General features: G+C 42.7%; 1 non-coding gene and 1 pseudogene across 1 annotated transcript; both read left to right on the forward strand.

Moving 5' to 3' along the window:
• The first annotated feature begins 1,970 nt into the window (after nt 1–1,970).
• On the forward strand, nt 1,971–2,158 carry LOC140308037 (U2 spliceosomal RNA). The gene has a single exon (XR_011916047.1). It is a non-coding gene; the product is annotated as a U2 spliceosomal RNA (small nuclear RNA).
• A 13,204-nt stretch (nt 2,159–15,362) lies between these two features.
• On the forward strand, nt 15,363–15,512 carry LOC140308075 (U2 spliceosomal RNA; annotated as a pseudogene).
• Nucleotides 15,513–17,897: the final 2,385 nt, after the last annotated feature.

Here is a 17,897-nt window from a genome sequence, read left to right on the forward strand (position 1 = left end):
ATCTGGTTTGAGGACCCAATTGTTGAGAAAAGTCTCTCAATGAGACTCAGAGTTGCTGGAGTCAGTTAATGCAAAGGTTTAATCTTGCAGCAAGTTCAAGAATGTGTGTGTGTATGGGTGTATGTGTGCGAACGTGTGTGAGTTTGTGAGAGTTTAAAGAACCTGTTATCCACAGGCAGGTCTTAACTAGTATGGCACGGGTCCAGCCTGTCTCATCTTTTTTGGAAGGTCCAGCGCTCGGCCGTAACCCTTCTGTCTGTTTGGACTCTCACATACATTCGGTTAATCATAGAAAAACGAGAACAAAACTTTTTAGCCCCTTAAATTCATAAAACAGACATGGTGCAGTTATTTCCATTCTAGAAAATAAGAGTAATCACCACCATTCCTATAAATTCTGGATATTCTAACAATCTGAATCTTTTTTAAATGTTCGATGAAGCCCTTTGCTGTTCTGTTTAGAGACTCAGCTGATCATAAACCAAGTTTTGCTCTTGAACCAAGCTTCTAAACTCTTCACCTTTTTCATTTCTCAGTTAGTATTCACTTTAAAACTGTGTGTGTTTAAGTCACAACTCCCGTGACACCAAAACGGCTTTCTTTTCTCTCTTTTCTCTACACTCTGCACTGTGAGCACACACACCAAATCAGAAAGGCTTTTTTCTCTCTTTTCTACATTATGGACTGTGGGGACACAAAACCGCTCTCTCTCTTTTTTTTTTTGATTGTGTGCCAGGGCGTTGTCTCACGTATTAGATTATGCTTAAGATACGAATGGGTTTATCAGTCACATCAGAATCCATACATACTGATCCTCCCGTAATAAAATGGTAGGATCTTATCAAACACACTTTGTTTCTTGTGACAAGTCAGCGAAACAGCGTATACACGTCAAGACACTGAATCAAGTTTGCCACAAGAACTCATAAGTTTGGCAGTATTGCTCTGCCGTCAGCAATCATACACCCATTTTATTTTCATGAGACATGTGCAGGCACCTCTTCATCTACTGTTCTATCACTATGAATTAGTTTATCTATTATCAATAAGGATACTTCTACAACTGCTATCAAAGTATGTCCGGACTTCTTATGTTGTCAGTTGCTATATATGAATAAGTGGGTTGCTACTGAAAAGCATTAAGCATGTCACACAGCCCAAACATATAACATTTCAGGACACACCACACAGTTAACAACCACAGTGAAGCGTGTCAAAGCCCAAACATGTAACATTCAACAGGACACTTACACAACACATTCAAATCAAACAGTCAGACAACATACAAGAACCTATACCCCAGCCGGCATTGCTCCCTGCCTATTTTCCTACAACTCACTATGTGTGCGCACACCTTTATTCACAAACTCTTCAACTTATACTCTTTTACCGAAGCTGCTACAGCTCGATTGGCCAAATACCCTTAGATCCTATTTCGGTGAATTTGACATCTGCCTTGCATGTAACAGATTAGCGGTTTAGCAGTTTTAATTTAGTTTGAGTGAAGGAATTCATTTTATAGCAAAATCCGAAATCGTGAAGAACTCATGGAAGTAAGCTTATTCTCGGATTCCTGAAACTTTAGATTTGCTCTTTCTTTTACTGCAAAGTACAACGTTGAGCAGCACTAATGAGTTGTTTCTATTTTTGGCAGGCTTTACCTTTGTGGATGAAGCCCTTTCTGTCTGTGCAAAAGAAATCTTGTTACTGTGCAGAGTGACTTCTCTGAGTAGAGTCGCCTTACTTGTTGCGACTGTGCCGATGTTCAAAGCTGGAGTGCAAAGTTGTTGCTTGAATGGTGCTCGCTGGAGCATGCGGTAGTGTAAAGTTATACCATTTAAAAGGGTTGAAGAGTGCTCAGTGCAGCGGGTGGGTGGAGGTGCAAAGTGACACTATGGCCATAAAAAGAACACCGCTACAAGTGCGCATTGTGCCAGGAAGGGCCCTCGGACGTGAACCAGTGGACAGATATCGCTTCTCGGCCTTTTGGCTAAGATCAAGTGTAGTATCTGTTTTTATCAGTTTAATATGTGATATGTCTATGCAAGGACTACATATTAAATGGATTTTTATCAATAGGATTTGAAAAAGGAGCTTGCTCCGTTCACTCCAAGCATCGACCCGGTACTGCAGTGCCGCTGGGAACGGTGCGCTCTCCTCTGCTCTTGTGAAAAAGCAAACAGCGGTGCAGGATGGAAGTTTCTTTTAGTCTGCTGAGAAAAGAGAGTGAATGCGAAGTAGACTTTAACACGGCTCTGGGAGCGAGCCGAGTGCGGGCTAACCAGGAGAATTGCTTGAAAGAAACGCGAACCGAATGAGCGGTCAGAACAAAGCCTCAATACGGTGTTCCTGTGGTGTTTTTATAAAATGCGTTGAAAAAAAAGGTGTGAATGCCCAGAGAAAACTAAAAGGTGGAGCGGAAGTGTTCGGCTGCAAGAAGGTGTGAATGTCCGACTATATTTGGTGAAAAGCAGGTGAAGCAAGGTCTGAATGCCCAACCTTACATCATCAAAAGCGAGATCAGAGGTTTTTGGCTGCAAGAAGGCGATAGTTTGCCAAAAGCGGGTAAGGTGCGAATGATCGACTAAATATCAACAAAAGTGAGGGCGGAGGTCTTCGGATGCAAGTGGGTGTGAATATCCCACCATACAAGTATGGTGGAGAGGAAGCTGTGAATGGCCGACCATAGTTTGCAAAAAGCGGGTGAGAAAAGGTGCGAATGTCCAACCATACATGATCAAAACAGGGAGCGGAGGTGTTTGGCTGCGACAAGGTGTGAATGTCCACCCATAATTAATGAAAAGCGGGCAACAAGTAGGTTCGAATGCCCAACCATACATCATCAAAAGCAGGAGTGGATGTGTTCGGCTACAAGAAGGTTTGTATGTCTGAGCATAGTTTGTAAAAAGCGGGTAAGAAAAGGTTCGAATGCCCGAACATACACCATCAAAAGAGGGAGCGGAGGTGTTCCGCTGTAAGACTGTGGGAATGTCCGACCATATTTGGTAAAAAGTGGGTATGAAAAGGTTCGAATGCCCAAATTCGGCTGCAAAAAACTGTGTTCGGCTGCAAAAAGGTGTGAATGTTTGACTAAAGTTTGTAAAAAGCGGGTAAGACAAGGTGCGAATGCCTGACAATGTATGATCAAAAGCGGGAGCGGAGGTGTTCAGCTGCAAGAAGGTCTAAATGTCCATCATTAATTGCTAGAAAACATGAAAGAAAATTTTCGAAAATCAATCCGCACATGATCATAAGTGGGAGAGGAGGTGTTCAGCTGCAAGAAGGTGTGAATGTCCTACCATAATTGCTGAAAAATGTGTTAGAAACGGTAAGAATGCCGGACCATACATCATCAAAAGCTAGAGAGGTGGTGTTCGGCGGCAAGTAGGTGTGAATGTCTGACTAAAGTTCAAATATATTAACAAAAGCGGGAGGAGAGGTCTTCGGATGAGTGGTTGAGAATTTCCGACCATAATCTATAAAATGCGGTGAAAAAAAAGGTGTGATAGAAACCTAAAAGGTGGAGCGGAAGTGTTCGGCTGCAAGAAGGTGTGAATGTCCATCTATAGTTGGTGAAAAGCAGGAAAAGCAAGGTCTGAATGCCCAATCTTACATCATCAAAAGTGAGATCAGAGGTGTTTGGCGGCAAGAAAACGGGTAAGGTGTGAATGACCGACTAAATATCAACAAGAGTGGGGGCGGAGATCTTCGGATGCAAGTGGGTGTGAATATCCCACCATACAAGTATGGTGGAGAGGAAGCTGTGAATGACCGACCATAGTTTGCAAAAAGCGGGTGAGAAAAGGTGCGAATGTCCAACCATACATGATCAAAACAGGGAGCGGAGGTGTTTGGCTGCGACAAGGTGTGAATGTCCACCCATAATTAATGAAAAGCGGGCAACAAGTAGGTTCGAATGCCCAACCATACATCAACAAAAGCAGGAGTGGATGTGTTTGGCTACAAGAAGGTTTGAATGTCCGAGCATAGTTTGTAAAAAGCGGGTAAGAAAAGGTGTGAATGCCCGACAAAGTATGATCAAAAGAGGGAGTGGAGGTTTTCGGCTACAAGAAGGTTTGAATGTCCGACCATAGTTTGTAAAAAGCGGGTAAGAAAAGGTGCGAATGCCCGAATATATACCATCAAAAGAGGAAGCGGAGGTGTTCGGCTGCAAGAAGGTGTGAACATCCGACCAAAGTTTGTAAAAAGCAGTTAAGAAAAGGTTCGAATATCCAACCAAACATAATCAAAAGTGGGAGCAGAGCTGTTCGACTGCAAGTAGGTGTGAATGTCCACCAATAATTCCTGAAAAATGGGTAACAAAAGGTGCGAATGCCCAACCATACATCATCAAAAGAAGAAGTGGATGTGTTCTGCTACAAGAAGGTTTGAATGTCCGACCATAGTTGGTAAAAAGCGGGTAAGAAAAGGTTAAAAAACCCGACTGTACACAATCAATAGCGGGAGCGGAGTTGTTCGGCTACAAGAAGGTGTGAAAGTCCGACCATGGTTTGTAAAACGCGGGTAAGACAAGGTGCGAATACCCGACAATGTATGATCAAAAGAGGGAGCGGAGTTGTTCGGCTGCAAGGTCTGAATTTCCAACCATAATTTGTAAACACCGTTGAAGAAAAGCCTCGAAAGCCTGACTATACACCATCAAAAGCGGGAGCGGAGGTGTTCAGCTGCAAGAAGGTCTGAATGTCCACCAATAATTACTGAAAAATGGGTAAGAAAAGGTGTGAATGCCCAACTATACATCATCAAAAGCAGAAGTGGAAGTGTTCGGCCACAAGAAGGTTTGAATTTCCGACCATAGTTTGTAAAAGGCGGGTAAGAAAAGGTTCGAATGACCGAACATACACAATCAAAAGAGGGAGCGGAGGTGTTTCGCTGCAAGAAGGTGTGAATGTCCGACCATAGTTGGTAAAAAGCGGGTAAGAAAAGGTTAAAATACCCGACTCTACACAATCAATAGCGGGAGCGGAGTTGTTCGGCTAAAAGAAGGTGTGAAAGTCCGACCATGGTTTGTAAAAAGCGGGTAAGAAAAGGTTCGAATGCCAAAATATACACCATCAAAAGCGGAAGCCGAGGTGTTCAGCTGCAAGTAGGTGTGAATGTCAGATCATAATTTGCAAAAAGCTGATGAGAAAGGTGTGAATGACCGACAATAATTGCTGAAAAATGTGTTAGAAAAGGTAAGAATGCCGGACCATTTATCATCAAAAGCAGGAGAAGAGGTGTTCGGCTGCAAGAAGCTGTGAATGTCCAGCCATAATTACTCAAAAATGGGTAAGAAAAGGTAGTATTGCCAGACCATAAATGATCAAAACAGGGAGCGGAGGTGTTCCGCTGTAAGAAGGTGTGAATGTCCGACCATAATTGGTAAAAAGCGGGTAAGAAAACGTTAAAATACCCGACTGTACACAATCAATAGCGGGAGCGGAGTTGTTTGGCTACTAAAAGGTGTGAAAGTCCGACCATGGTTTGTAAAAACCGGGTAAGAAAAGGTGCGAATGCCGGACAATGTATGATCAAAAGAGGGAACGGAGGTTTTCGGCTGCAAGAAGGTCTAAATGTCCAACCATAATTTGTAAAAACCGGGGAAGAAAAGGCTCGAAAGCCCGACTATACACCATCAAAAGCGGGAGCAGAGGTGTTCAGCTGCAAGAAGGTCTCAATGTCCATCAATAATTGCTAGAAAACATGAAAGAAAATTTTTTGAATATCAAACCGCACACAATCATATGCGGGAGAGGAGGTGTTCAGCTGCAAGAAGGTGTGAATGTCCACCCATAATTCCTGAAAAATGGATAAAAAAAGGTGCGAATGCCCAACCATACAACATCAAAAGCAGGTGTGAATGTCAGATCATAATTTAAAAACCTGATGAGAAATGGTGAGAATGCCCGACTATACACCATCAAATGCGGGAGCGGAGGTGTTCAGCTGTGAGTAGGTGTGAATGTCCGACCATACTTGCTGAAAAATATGACAAAGCAGTTTTCACTTGGTTTGAGTGAAGGAATTCATTCTATATCAAAATCCGAAATTGTGTAGAACTCGTGGAAATAAGTTTATTATCGGATTCCTAAAGGTTTAGTGTTGTTCTTTGGTATACTGCAAAGTAATACTTTCTATTTTGTTGAAACCGATTCAGACATGGATAAATATGAAGGACAAAGCAGTTTTAACTTGGTTTGAGTGAAGGAATTCATTTTATATCAAAATCCTAAATTGTGTAGAACTGGTGAAAAGAAGCTTATCCTCGGATTACTAAAGGTTTAGTGTTGTTCTTTGGTATACTGCAAAGTAATACTTTCTTTTTTGTTGAAACCTATTCAGACATGGATAAATATTAAGGACAAAGCAGTTTTAACTTGGTTTGAGTGAAGGAATTCATTTTATATCAAAATCCGGAATTGTGTAGAACTCGTGAAAAGAAGCTTATTATCGGATTCATGAAAAAAATTAGTGTTGTTCTTTCCTATCCTGCAAAGTACTACGTTCTTTTTTGTTTAAAGCTATTTAGACATGGGTAAATATGAAGGACAAAGCAGTTTTAACTTGGTTTGAGTGAAGGAATTCATTTTATATCAAAATCCGAAATTGTGTAGAACTGGTGACAAGAAGCTTATTCTCGGATTCCTAAAGGTTTAGTGTTGTTCTTTGGTATACTGCAAAGTAATACTTTCTTTTTTGTTGAAACCTATTCAGACATGGATAAATATGAAGGACAAAGCAGTTTTAACTTGGTTTGAGTGAAGGAATTCATTTTATATCAAAATCCGAAATTGTGTAGAACTCGTCAATCGACGCATATTCTCGGATTCCTGAAAAGGTTTAGAGTTGTTCTTTCCTATCCTGCAAAGCACAACGTTCTTTTTTTGTTTAAAGCTATTTAGACATGGATAAATATGAAGGACAAAGCAGTTTTAACTTGGTTTGAGTGAAGGAATTCATTTTATATCAAAATCCGAAATTGTGTAGAACTCGTGAAAATAAGATTATTCTCGGATTCCTAAAGGTTTAGTGTTGTTATTTCCTATCCTGCAAAGTACAACGTTCTTTTTTTCTTTAAAGCTATTATGACATGGATAAATATGAAGGACAAAGCAGTTTTAACTTGGTTTGAGTGAAGGAATTCATTTTATATCAAAATCCAGAGTTGTGCATTATGGCAGCAGAATTGTAGTCTGCATACCTTTTATGCCAAACAGATTTGCCTTGCCAAGGGAAGTTTTATAAATGTTTATTGTTTATGTTTAAAATATATAAACTAGCAGAATAATTAATTCATCCGCCTGGTCCCTCCCACCCCGGAGAGGGCAGCCAGAGACTGGCTGCAATAGGCATCCCCGCAACCTGGGACCCAACACAGGGCAGGAGGGCCTTATGTCCACCAGGCTCAGGGCCTGCAGTCACCATATTCCAGGAGCTACTGTACCCACAGAAGGAACTGCTTTGTCCTTCATATTTATCCATGTCTAAATAGCTTTAAACAAAAAAAGAACGTTGTACTTTGCAGGATAGGAAAGAACAACTCTAAACCTTTTCAGGAATCCGAGAATAAGCGTCGATTGACAAGTTCTACACAATTTCGGATTTTGATATAAAATGAATTCCTTCACTCAAACCAAGTTAAAACTGCTTTGTCCTTCATATTCATCGATGTCTGAATCGGTTTCAACAAAATAGAAAGTATTACTTTGCAGTATACCAAAGAACAACATTAAACCTTTAGGAATCAAAGAATAAACTTATTTCCACGAGTTCTACACAATTTCGGATTTTGATATAAAATGAATTCCTTCACTAGAACCAAGTGAAAACTGCTTTGTCATATTTTTCAGCAAGTATGGTCGGACATTCACACCTACTCACAGCCGAACACCTCCGCTTCCGCATTTGATGGTGTATAGTCAGGCATTCTCACCATTTCTCATCAGGTTTTTGCAAATTATGATCTGACATTCACACCGGCTTTTGATGATGTATGGTTGGGCATTCGTACCTTTTTTTACCCATTTTTCAGGAATTATGGGTGGACATTCACACCTTCTTGCAGCTGAACACCTCCTCTCCCGCATATGATCATGTGTGGTTTGATATTCGAAAATTTTCTTTCATGTTTTTTAGCAATTATTGATGGACATTGAGACCTTCTTGCAGCTGAACACCTCTGCTCCCGCTTTTGATGGTGTATAGTCGGGCTTTCGAGCCTTTTCTTCCCCGGTTTTTACAAATTATGGTTGGACATTCAGACCTTCTTGCAGCCGAAAACCTCCGTTCCCTCTTTTGATCATACATTGTCCGGCATTCGCACCTTTTCTTACCCGGTTTTTACAAACCATGGTCAGACTTTCACACCTTCTTATGGCGGAACACCTCCGCTCCCTCTTTTGATGGTGTATGTTCGGGCATTCGAACCTTTTCTTACCCGCTTTTTACAAACTATGCTCGGACATTCAAACCTTCTTGTAGCCGAACACATCCAGTCCTGCTTTTGATGATGTATGGTTGGGCATTCGCACCATTTTTTTTACCCATTTTTGAGGAATTATGGGTGGACATTCACACCTTCTTGCAGCTGAACACCTCCTCTCTCGCATATGATCATGTGCGGTTTGATATTCGAAAATTTTCTTTCATGTTTTCTAGCAATTATTGATGGACATTCAGACCTTCTTGCAGCTGAACCCCTCTGCACCCGCTTTTGATGGTGTATAGTCGTGCTTTCGAGCCTTTTCTTCCCCGGTTTTTACAAATTATGGTTGGACATTCAGACCTTCTTTTAGCCGAAAACCTCCGCTCCCTCTTTTGATCATACATTGTCGGGCATTCGCACCTTTTCTTACCCGCTATTTACAAAACATGGTCGGACTTTCACACCTTCTTGTAGCCGAACACATTCGCTCCCGCTATTGATTGTGTACAGTCGGGTATTTTAACCTTTTCTTACCCGCTTTTTACCAACTATGGTCGGACATTCACACCTTCTTATGGCGGAACACCTCCGCTCCCTCTTTTGATGGTGTATGTTCGGGCATTCGAACCTTTTCTTACCCGCTTTTTACAAACTATGTTCGGACATTCAAACCTTCTTGTAGCCGAACACATCCAGTCCTGCTTTTGATGATGTATGTTGGGCATTCGCACCTTTTTTTTTACCCATTTTTGAGGAATTATGGGTGGACATTCACACCTTGTTGCAGCTGAACACCTCCTCTCCCACTTATGATCATGTGCGGTTGGATATTCGAAAATTTTTTTTCATGTTTTCTAGCAATTATTGATGGACATTCAGACCTTCTTGCAGCTGAACCCCTCTGCACCCGCTTTTGATGGTGTATAGTCGGGCTTCCGAGCCTTTTCTTCCCCGGTTTTTACAAATTACGGTTGGACATTTAGACCTTCTTGCAGCCGAAAACCTCTGTTTCCTCTTTTGATCATACATTGTCCTGCATTCACACCTTTTCTTACCCGCTTTTTACAAACCATGGTCGGACTTTCACACCTTTTAGTAGCCAAACAACTCCGCTACCGCTATTGATTGTGTACAGTCGGGTATTTTAACCTTTTCTTACCCGCTTTTTACCAATTATGGTCGGACATTAGCACCTTCTTACAGCGGAACACCTCCGCTCCCTGTTTTGATCATTTATGGTCTGGCAATACTACCTTTTCTTACCCGTTTTTCAGTAATTATGGCTTGACATTCACAGCTTCTTGCAGCCGAACACCTCTTCTCCCGCTTTTGATGATGAATGGTCCGGCATTCTTACCTTTTCTAACACATTTTTCAGCAATTATTGTCGGTCATTCACACCTTTCTCATCAGCTTTTTGCAAATTATGCTCTGACATTCACACCTACTTGCAGCCGAACACTTCGGCTTCCGCTTTTGATGGTGTATATTTTGGCATTCGAACCTTTTCTTACCCGCTTTTTACAAACCATGGTCGGACTTTCACACCTTCTTTTAGCCGAACAACTCCGCTCTCGCTATTGATTGTGTAGAGTCGGGTATTTTAACCTTTTCTTACCCGCTTTTTACAAACTATGGTCGGACATTCACACCTTCTTACAGCGGAACACCTCCGCTCCCTCTTTTGATGGTGTATGTTCTGGCATTCGAACCTTTTCTTACCCACTTTTTATAAACTATGCTCGGACAGTCACACCTTCTTGCAGCGAAACACCTCCACTCCCTCTTTTGATTGTGTATGTTCGGGCATTCGAACCTTTTCTTACCCGCCTTTTTCAAACTATGGTCGGACATTCAAACCTTCTTGTGGCCGAACACATCCACTTCTGCTTTTGATGATGTATAGTTGGGCATTCACACCTTTTCTTACTAATTTTTCAGTAATTATTGATGGACATTCAGACCTTCTTGCAGCTGAACACCTCTGCTCCCGCTTTTGATGGTGTATAGTCGGGCTTTCGAGGCTTTTCTTCAACAGTGTTTACAAATTATGGTTGGAAATTCAGACCTTGCAGCCGAACACCTCCGCTCCCTCTTTTGATCATACATTGTCGGGCATTCGCACCTTGTCTTACCCGCGTTTTACAAACCATGGTCGGACTTTCACACCTTCTTGTAGCCGAACAACTCCGCTCCCGCTATTGATTGTGTACAGTCGGGTATTTTAACCTTTTCTTACCCGCTTTTTACCAACTATGGTCGGACATTCACACCTTCTTATGGCGGAACACCTCCGCTCCCTCTTTTGATGGTGTATGTTCGGGCATTCAAACTTTTTATACCCACTTTTTACAAACTATGGTCGGACATTCAAACCTTCTTGTAGCAGAACACCACCACTTCTTCTTTTGATGATGTATGGTTGGGCATTCGCACCTTTTCTTAGCCATTTTTCAGGAATTATGGGTGGACATTCAAACCTACTTGCAGTCGAACAGCTCTGCTCCCACTTTTGATTATGTTTGGTTGGATATTCGAACCTTTTCTTACCCGCGTTTTACAAACTTTTTTCGGACGTTCACACCTTCTTGCAGCTGAACACCTCCGCTTCCGCTTTTGATGGTATATATTCGGGCATTCGAACCTTTTCTTAACCGCTTTTTACCAACTATGGTCGGACATTCACACCATCTTAAAGCGGAACACCTCCACTCCCTCTTTTGATTATGTTTGGTTGGATATTAGAACCTTTTCTTAACTGCTTTTTACAAACTTTGGTCGGACGTTCACACCATCTTACAGCGGAACACCTCTTCTCCCGCTTTTGATGATGAATGGTCCGGCATTCTTACCTTTTCTAACACATTTTTCAGCAATTATTGTCGGTTATTCACACCTTTCTCATCAGCTTTTTGCAAATTATGATCTGACATTCACACCTACTTGCAACCGAACACCTCGGATTCCGCTTTTGATGGTGTATATTTTGGCATTCGAACCTTTTCTTACCCGCGTTTTACAAACCATGGTCGGACTTTCACACCTTCTTTTAGCCAAACAACTCCGCTCCCGCTATTGATTGTGTAGAGTCGGGTATTTTAACCTTTTCTTACCCGCTTTTTACCAATTATGCTCGGACATTCACACCGTCTTACAGCGGAACACCTCCGCTCCCTCTTTTGATGGTGTATGTTCGGGCATTCGAACTTTTTCTTACCCACTTTTTACAAACTATGTTCGGACATTCAAACCTTCTTGTAGCAGAACATATCCATTTCTTCTTTTGATGATGTATGGTTGGATATTCGCACCTTTTCTTACCCATTTTTCAGGAATTATGGGTGGACATTCACACCTACTTGCAGTCGAACAGCTCTCCTCCCACTTTTGATTATGTTTGGTTGGATATTCGAACCTTTTCTTAACTGCTTTTTACAAACTTTGGTCGGACGTTCACACCTTCTTGCAGCCGAACACCTCCGCTTCCGCTTTTGATGGTATATATTCGGGCATTCGAACCTTTTCTTACCCGCTTTTTACCAACTATGGTCGGACATTCGCACCATCTTACAGCGAAACACCTCCGCTCCCTCTTTTGATGGTGTATGTTCGGGCATTCGCACCTTTTCTTACCCGCTTTTTACAAACTATGGTCGGACATTCATACCTTCTTGTAGCCGAAAACCTCCACTCCCTCTTTTGATCATCCATTGTCGGGCATTCGCACCTTTTCTTACCCGCTTTTTACAAACTATGCTCGGACATTCAAACCTTCTTGTAGCCAAACACATCCACTCCTGCTTTTGTTGATGTATGGTTGGGCATTCGAACCTACTTGTTGCCCGCTTTTCATTACCTGCGTTGACCACCCAGTGCTTTACATCAGCCAGAAACTATCCGAGAGGGAGACCAGATACAACACGGTGGAGAGGGAGTGCCTGGCCATCCGGTGGGTGGTCGGCGCTCTGCGGTATTACTTGCTGGGGCGCCCATTCACCCTTTGCTCGGACCTTGCTCCCCTCCAGTGGCTCCACCGAATGAAAAATGTCAATGCACGGATCACCCGCTGGTATCTGGCACTACAGCCTTTTAAATTCAAAGTGGTCCATAGGCCGACTTCCTTTACAGCTCGCATGGCGAGGTGTGTGTGTGTGTGTGTGTGTGTGGGGGGGGGGGGGGGGGGGGGGGGGGGGGGCGGACCCGGCCAAGGTCAGGCGGTGGAGAGAGTTACAACCATTAAAATGATGATACTACCAAAAGTTAACTATCTGTTCTCAATGATCCCCATAAAACCACCTGCTACTTGGTTTAAGTCACTAGATTCATGCATCTCTAAATTTCTGTGGAAAAACAAACCACCACGTATTAGTTTAAAAACCCTACAGAAAACCAAGGACAGGGTGGATTAGATTTACCTAATTTTCAGCACTATTCCTTAGCCAATAGGTTATAGTATATATCAAAATGGTTTAAACCTAGCCCAATAGATGAACATGGATAAGTATAGAACAAGCATTGTGTGATAATCTGGAAATCTCTGACCTGCCACTTATTAGTCAAATAGTGAAAAATCACAAATGTTTCAAAAGCATTAACATCAGCACCTCTCTGACAGCCTGGTGGGAATTTCTTAAAATAACAAAGTCTTCACTTGTCCCGTGTAAGCTTACACCCATCTGGAACAATCCTGACATCCTGCAAAACAAAAAAATGCTAAACTTTACTCTGTGGAAGATCAAAGGAATCAAACATCTGGAACATATAATCCAAAATGGACATTTTATTTCATTTGATGAGCTCATATCACAACATGAGATAGGCAGCAATAAATTCCTAGAATATCAACAACTTAAGTCTATAATAACAAAGAAATATATCCTCCACCAACCAGACTTACAACTCCCGATTAGGGTAGCAGAATTTCTAAGCATCTGCACCCCTAAACTACTATCAAAAATATATAAATTATTGTCTAAGATAGATGACACAATGTCTCTACCGTCCTCAAAATGGGAGGCAGATTTATCCATCAGTTCTAGTCATAGCTTCTGGCCACAAATATGTTTGAACACCTTCACAATGACTCGAAATCCTAATTTACAGCTCATACAATACAAAATTCTTCATAGAACACACTATACAGGACAAAGGATGTTCAGGATGGGTCTAACACACTCAAACATCTGCTCACATTGCACAGATAACACACCTGATGATTATGCACACGCTTTGTGGTTTTGTGCGCCTGTCCAGAAGTTCTGGCTTGAAGTCTGTGCGGACCTATCAACATGGCTAAAGTGTAGCATTCCTGCATGCCCCACACTGTGCATACTGGGTGACTTAGACAACATCAACGTGGAATTTAGCTTAGCACACATGATCCTCACAGTGTTATGTATAGCAAAGAAAACTATTCTCATGAACTGGAAAGCGAAGAACAATCTGTGTATTAACCAGTTTAGAAATTTTCTTTTAGATTATATTAGCATGGAAACAATGTCTGCTTCCTCAAAACATCAATTGGCTGAATTTAATTCTCTCTGGTCCCCTCTGATTAGCTTGATCACATAGTGTTGGTGGTGGGTTGATGTCCCGTCGCTCTGGGCGGTTGGGTGTGTGCTGGGGGGGGGCTGTGTGGCTTCGGGCGTCTGGTGGTCTCTCGGGTCGTGGGGACCGGGTTGGTCATTGCCGGGGGGGACTGTGTGTCGGGCTTGGAGGGCAGTTTTGGGGGCTTGCGGGTGGGGCTGTCTTGCGGTGTGGGGCGGGGTCCCTTAGGGGCCTTGGGGTGGTGGCTGCTGGCTCTGTACCGGGTGACGGGGCCGCTCTGGCGTGGGTGGTGGAGCTGGGCCTGGACCTGGTGGCTTGCCGCTGCCTTGTGCCCGGGGCGGGGCCCTGCCTGTGCCTGGGGGGTCTGGGTTGCCCTGGACATGCCACAGTATGCGTGGGTTGGTGCAGGTCCTGGTGCCGGCCTTGTTGCTCTGGGAACTCCAAGGTGTCCGCAGGTGGTTGTTTTTTTTAGGGTGTTGGGGCGTGCGGTGAGGAGGAGGGGGTCTGTATGGGGGTGTGCTTTTCCCCTGTTGGGGGGGGCCTGGGGGGGCCTGGGTGATGGTGGGTCTCAGGCCCGGGCTGCTGCGACTGGTGTAACCGGGTGATTTGTTTGTTTGTTTGTTTGATTTTTGTTGTTGTTTGTTTGTTTTTGTAGAGGTCCTCTGGGATGGGGTTGGGTTGAGTGGGGTGGGGCGGGATGGGTTCCTTCTGGGGGTACAGTAGCTCCCGGAATATGGTGACTGCAGGCCCCGAGCCTGGTGGACATCAGGCCCTCCTGCCCTGTGTTGGGTCCCAGGTAGCGGGGATAGCTATTGCAGCCAGTCTCTGGCTGCCCTCTCCGGGGTGGGAGGGACCAGGAGGATGAATTAATTATTCTGCTAGTTTATATATTGTAAACATAAACAATAAACAATTATAAAACTTCCCTTGGCAAAGCAAATCTGTTTGGCATAAAGGTATTCAGACTACAATTCTGCTGCCATAATGCACAATTCCGGATTTTGATATAAAATGAATTCCTTCACTCAAACCAAGTTAAAACTGCATTTTCCTTCATATTTATCCATGTCTAAATAGCTTTGAACAAAAAAGAACGTTGTACTTTGCAGGATAGGAAACAACAACACTAAACCTTTAGGAATCCGAGAATAAGCTTATTTTTACGAGTTCTACACAATTTCGGATTTTGATATAAAATGAATTCCTTCACTCAAACTAAGTTAAAACTTCTTTGTCCTTCATATTTATCCATGTCCAAATAGCTTTAAACAAAAAAGAACGTTGTACTTTGCAGGATAGGAGAGAACAACACTAAACCTTTTCAGGAATCCGAGAATAAGCGTTGTTTCACGAGTTCTACACAATTCCGGATTTTGATATAAAATTAATTCCTTCACTCAAACCAAGTTGTGATATGTCTATGCAAGGACCACATATTAAATGGATTTGTATCAATAGGAGTTGAAAAAGGAGCTTGCTCCGTTCACTCCAAGCATCGACCCGGTACTGCAGTGCCGCTGGGAACGGTGCGCTCTCCTCTGCTCTTGTGAAAAAGCAAACAGCGGTGCAGGATGGAAGTTTCAGGGACCCCAAGATGAAACTTTCTTTTAGTCTGCTGAGAAAAGAGAGTGAATGCGAAGTACACTTTAACACGGCTCTGGGAGCGAGCCGAGTGCGGGCTAACCAGGAGAATTGCTTGAAAGAAATGCGACACCGAATGAGCGGTCAGAACAAAGCCTCAATACGGTTTTCCTGTGGTGTTTTTATAAAATGCGGTGAAAATAAAGGTGTGAATGCCCCATAGAAAACTAAAAGGTGGAGCGGAAGTGTTCGGCTGCAAGAAGGTGTGAATGTCCGACTATATTTGGTGAAAAGCAGGTGAAGCAAGGTCTGAATGCCCAACCTTACATCATCAAAAGCGAGATCAGAGGTTTTTGGCTGCAAGAAGGCCATAGTTTGCCAAAAGCGGGTAAGGTGCGAATGACCGACTAAATATCAAGTAAAAGTGAAGTAAAATATAAATAAAAGTGGGGGCGGAGGTCTTCGGATGCAAGTGGGTGTGAATATCCCACCATACAAGTATGGTGGAGAGGAAGCTGTGAATGGCCGACCATAGTTTGCAAAAAGCGGGTGAGAAAAGGTGCGAATGTCCAACCATACATGATCAAAACAGGGAGCGGAGGTGTTTGGGTGCGACAAGGTGTGAATGTCCACCCATAATTAATGAAAAGCGGGCAACAAGTAGGTTCGAATGCCATACCATACATCATCAAAAGCAGGAGTGGATGTGTTCGGCTACAAGAAGCTGTGAATGTCCAGCCATAATTACTCAAAAACGGGTAAGAAAAGGTAGTATTGCCAGACCATAAATGATCAAAACAGGGAGCGGAGGTGTTCCGCTGTAAGAAGGTGTGAATGTCCGACCATAATTGGTAAAAAGCGGGTAAGAAAAGGTTAAAATACCCGACTGTACACAATCAATAGCGGGAGCGGAGTTGTTTGGCTACTAAAAGGTGTGAAAGTCCGACCATGGTTTGTAAAAAGCGGGTAAGAAAAGGTGCGAATGCCGGACAATGTATGATCAAAAGAGGGAACGGAGGTTTTCGGCTGCAAGAAGGTCTAAATGTCCAACCATAATTTGTAAAAACCGGGGAAGAAAAGGCTCGGAAGCCCGACTATACACCATCAAAAGCGGGAGCGGAGGTGTTCAGCTGCAAGAAGGTCTGAATGTCCATCAATAATTGCTAGAAAACATGAAAAAAAATGTTCGAATATCCAACCACACATGATCATAAGTGGGAGAGGAGGTGTTCAGCTTCAAGAAGGTGTGAATGTCCACCCATAATTCCTCAAAAATGGGTAAAAAAAAAAGGTGCGAATGCCCAACCATACATCATCAAAAGCAGGACTGGATGTGTTCGGTTACAAGAAGGTTTGAATGTCCGAGCATAGTTTGTAAAAAAATTTCCAGTTCACTCCATTAAATGCTTTTTCTGCATCTAGAGAGTCGATTGTGGTTTCCAAGTTGTTGATGGTAGAATAGTCTATGAGATTAATGATCCGGTTTGTGAACGAACTGTTGTGCCTACTGCTCTTCAGCCTGTCAAATGAAACGTAGAATTTAAAACGTGACAAATGAACGAAGACCCAAGGAGTTGAGTCGTAAACTAATCAATACTGTTTCCTGTGCGAGGACCTGTCAGTCGAGGAGTTGAGTCATGAACGAATCAATACTGTTTCCTGTCCTGCTGACTGAGCTTATGAAGCTGCCGCCTGCCATGTGGTGAGGAAGGGTACTGCATGAAAATGAACGAATCACTCACTGAGACAACTCGTTACTCCCGAGTCATATAAAAAATTTGTTCATGTCGAACGAATTGCTCACGAACGACACATCACTATCTATTTGACGAGTTATGCATGAATTCGGATTTTGCAATAAAATTAATTCCTTCTCTCAAACCAAGTTCAAACTGCTTTGTCCTTCATATTTATCTACTTCTAATCTAGTTTCAACAATAAACAACCCCACATCATATTTGCTCTTCGCCCAAAGATCATTGGGCACTTCAGCCAACATGGGTATCGAAGACAAATCTTTTTCAGATTAAAAACATGCTTCAAAATGTGATTCTGTGGTAGGAATTAATTCCACAGTTCTTTGACAATGCATTGTACTCAAAAATATTTTTTTGTATGCTGACAATCGTTCAGAAAACATAAAATTTGGATCAGCAGGTGAAACGGTCCAATCCGTTTCTTTCTGACATGTAGCAACAAACTCTCCCACACCTTGTCAATGCCAGTGTGTAGGTTTGGCCAAGGAAATGTGAGGGCGAGTACCACAAACATTAAAAAAATCGAATTGCTCTGGAGTGAGCGACACAGCCAATAAAGTAGGCGCACATATTTTTTCACTTCT

The sequence above is a fragment of the Leuresthes tenuis genome, unplaced genomic scaffold (genome assembly GCF_036924035.1).
Source record: "Leuresthes tenuis unplaced genomic scaffold, fLeuTen1.0.hap1 SCAF_5, whole genome shotgun sequence".
NCBI lineage: Eukaryota > Metazoa > Chordata > Actinopteri > Atheriniformes > Atherinopsidae > Leuresthes > Leuresthes tenuis.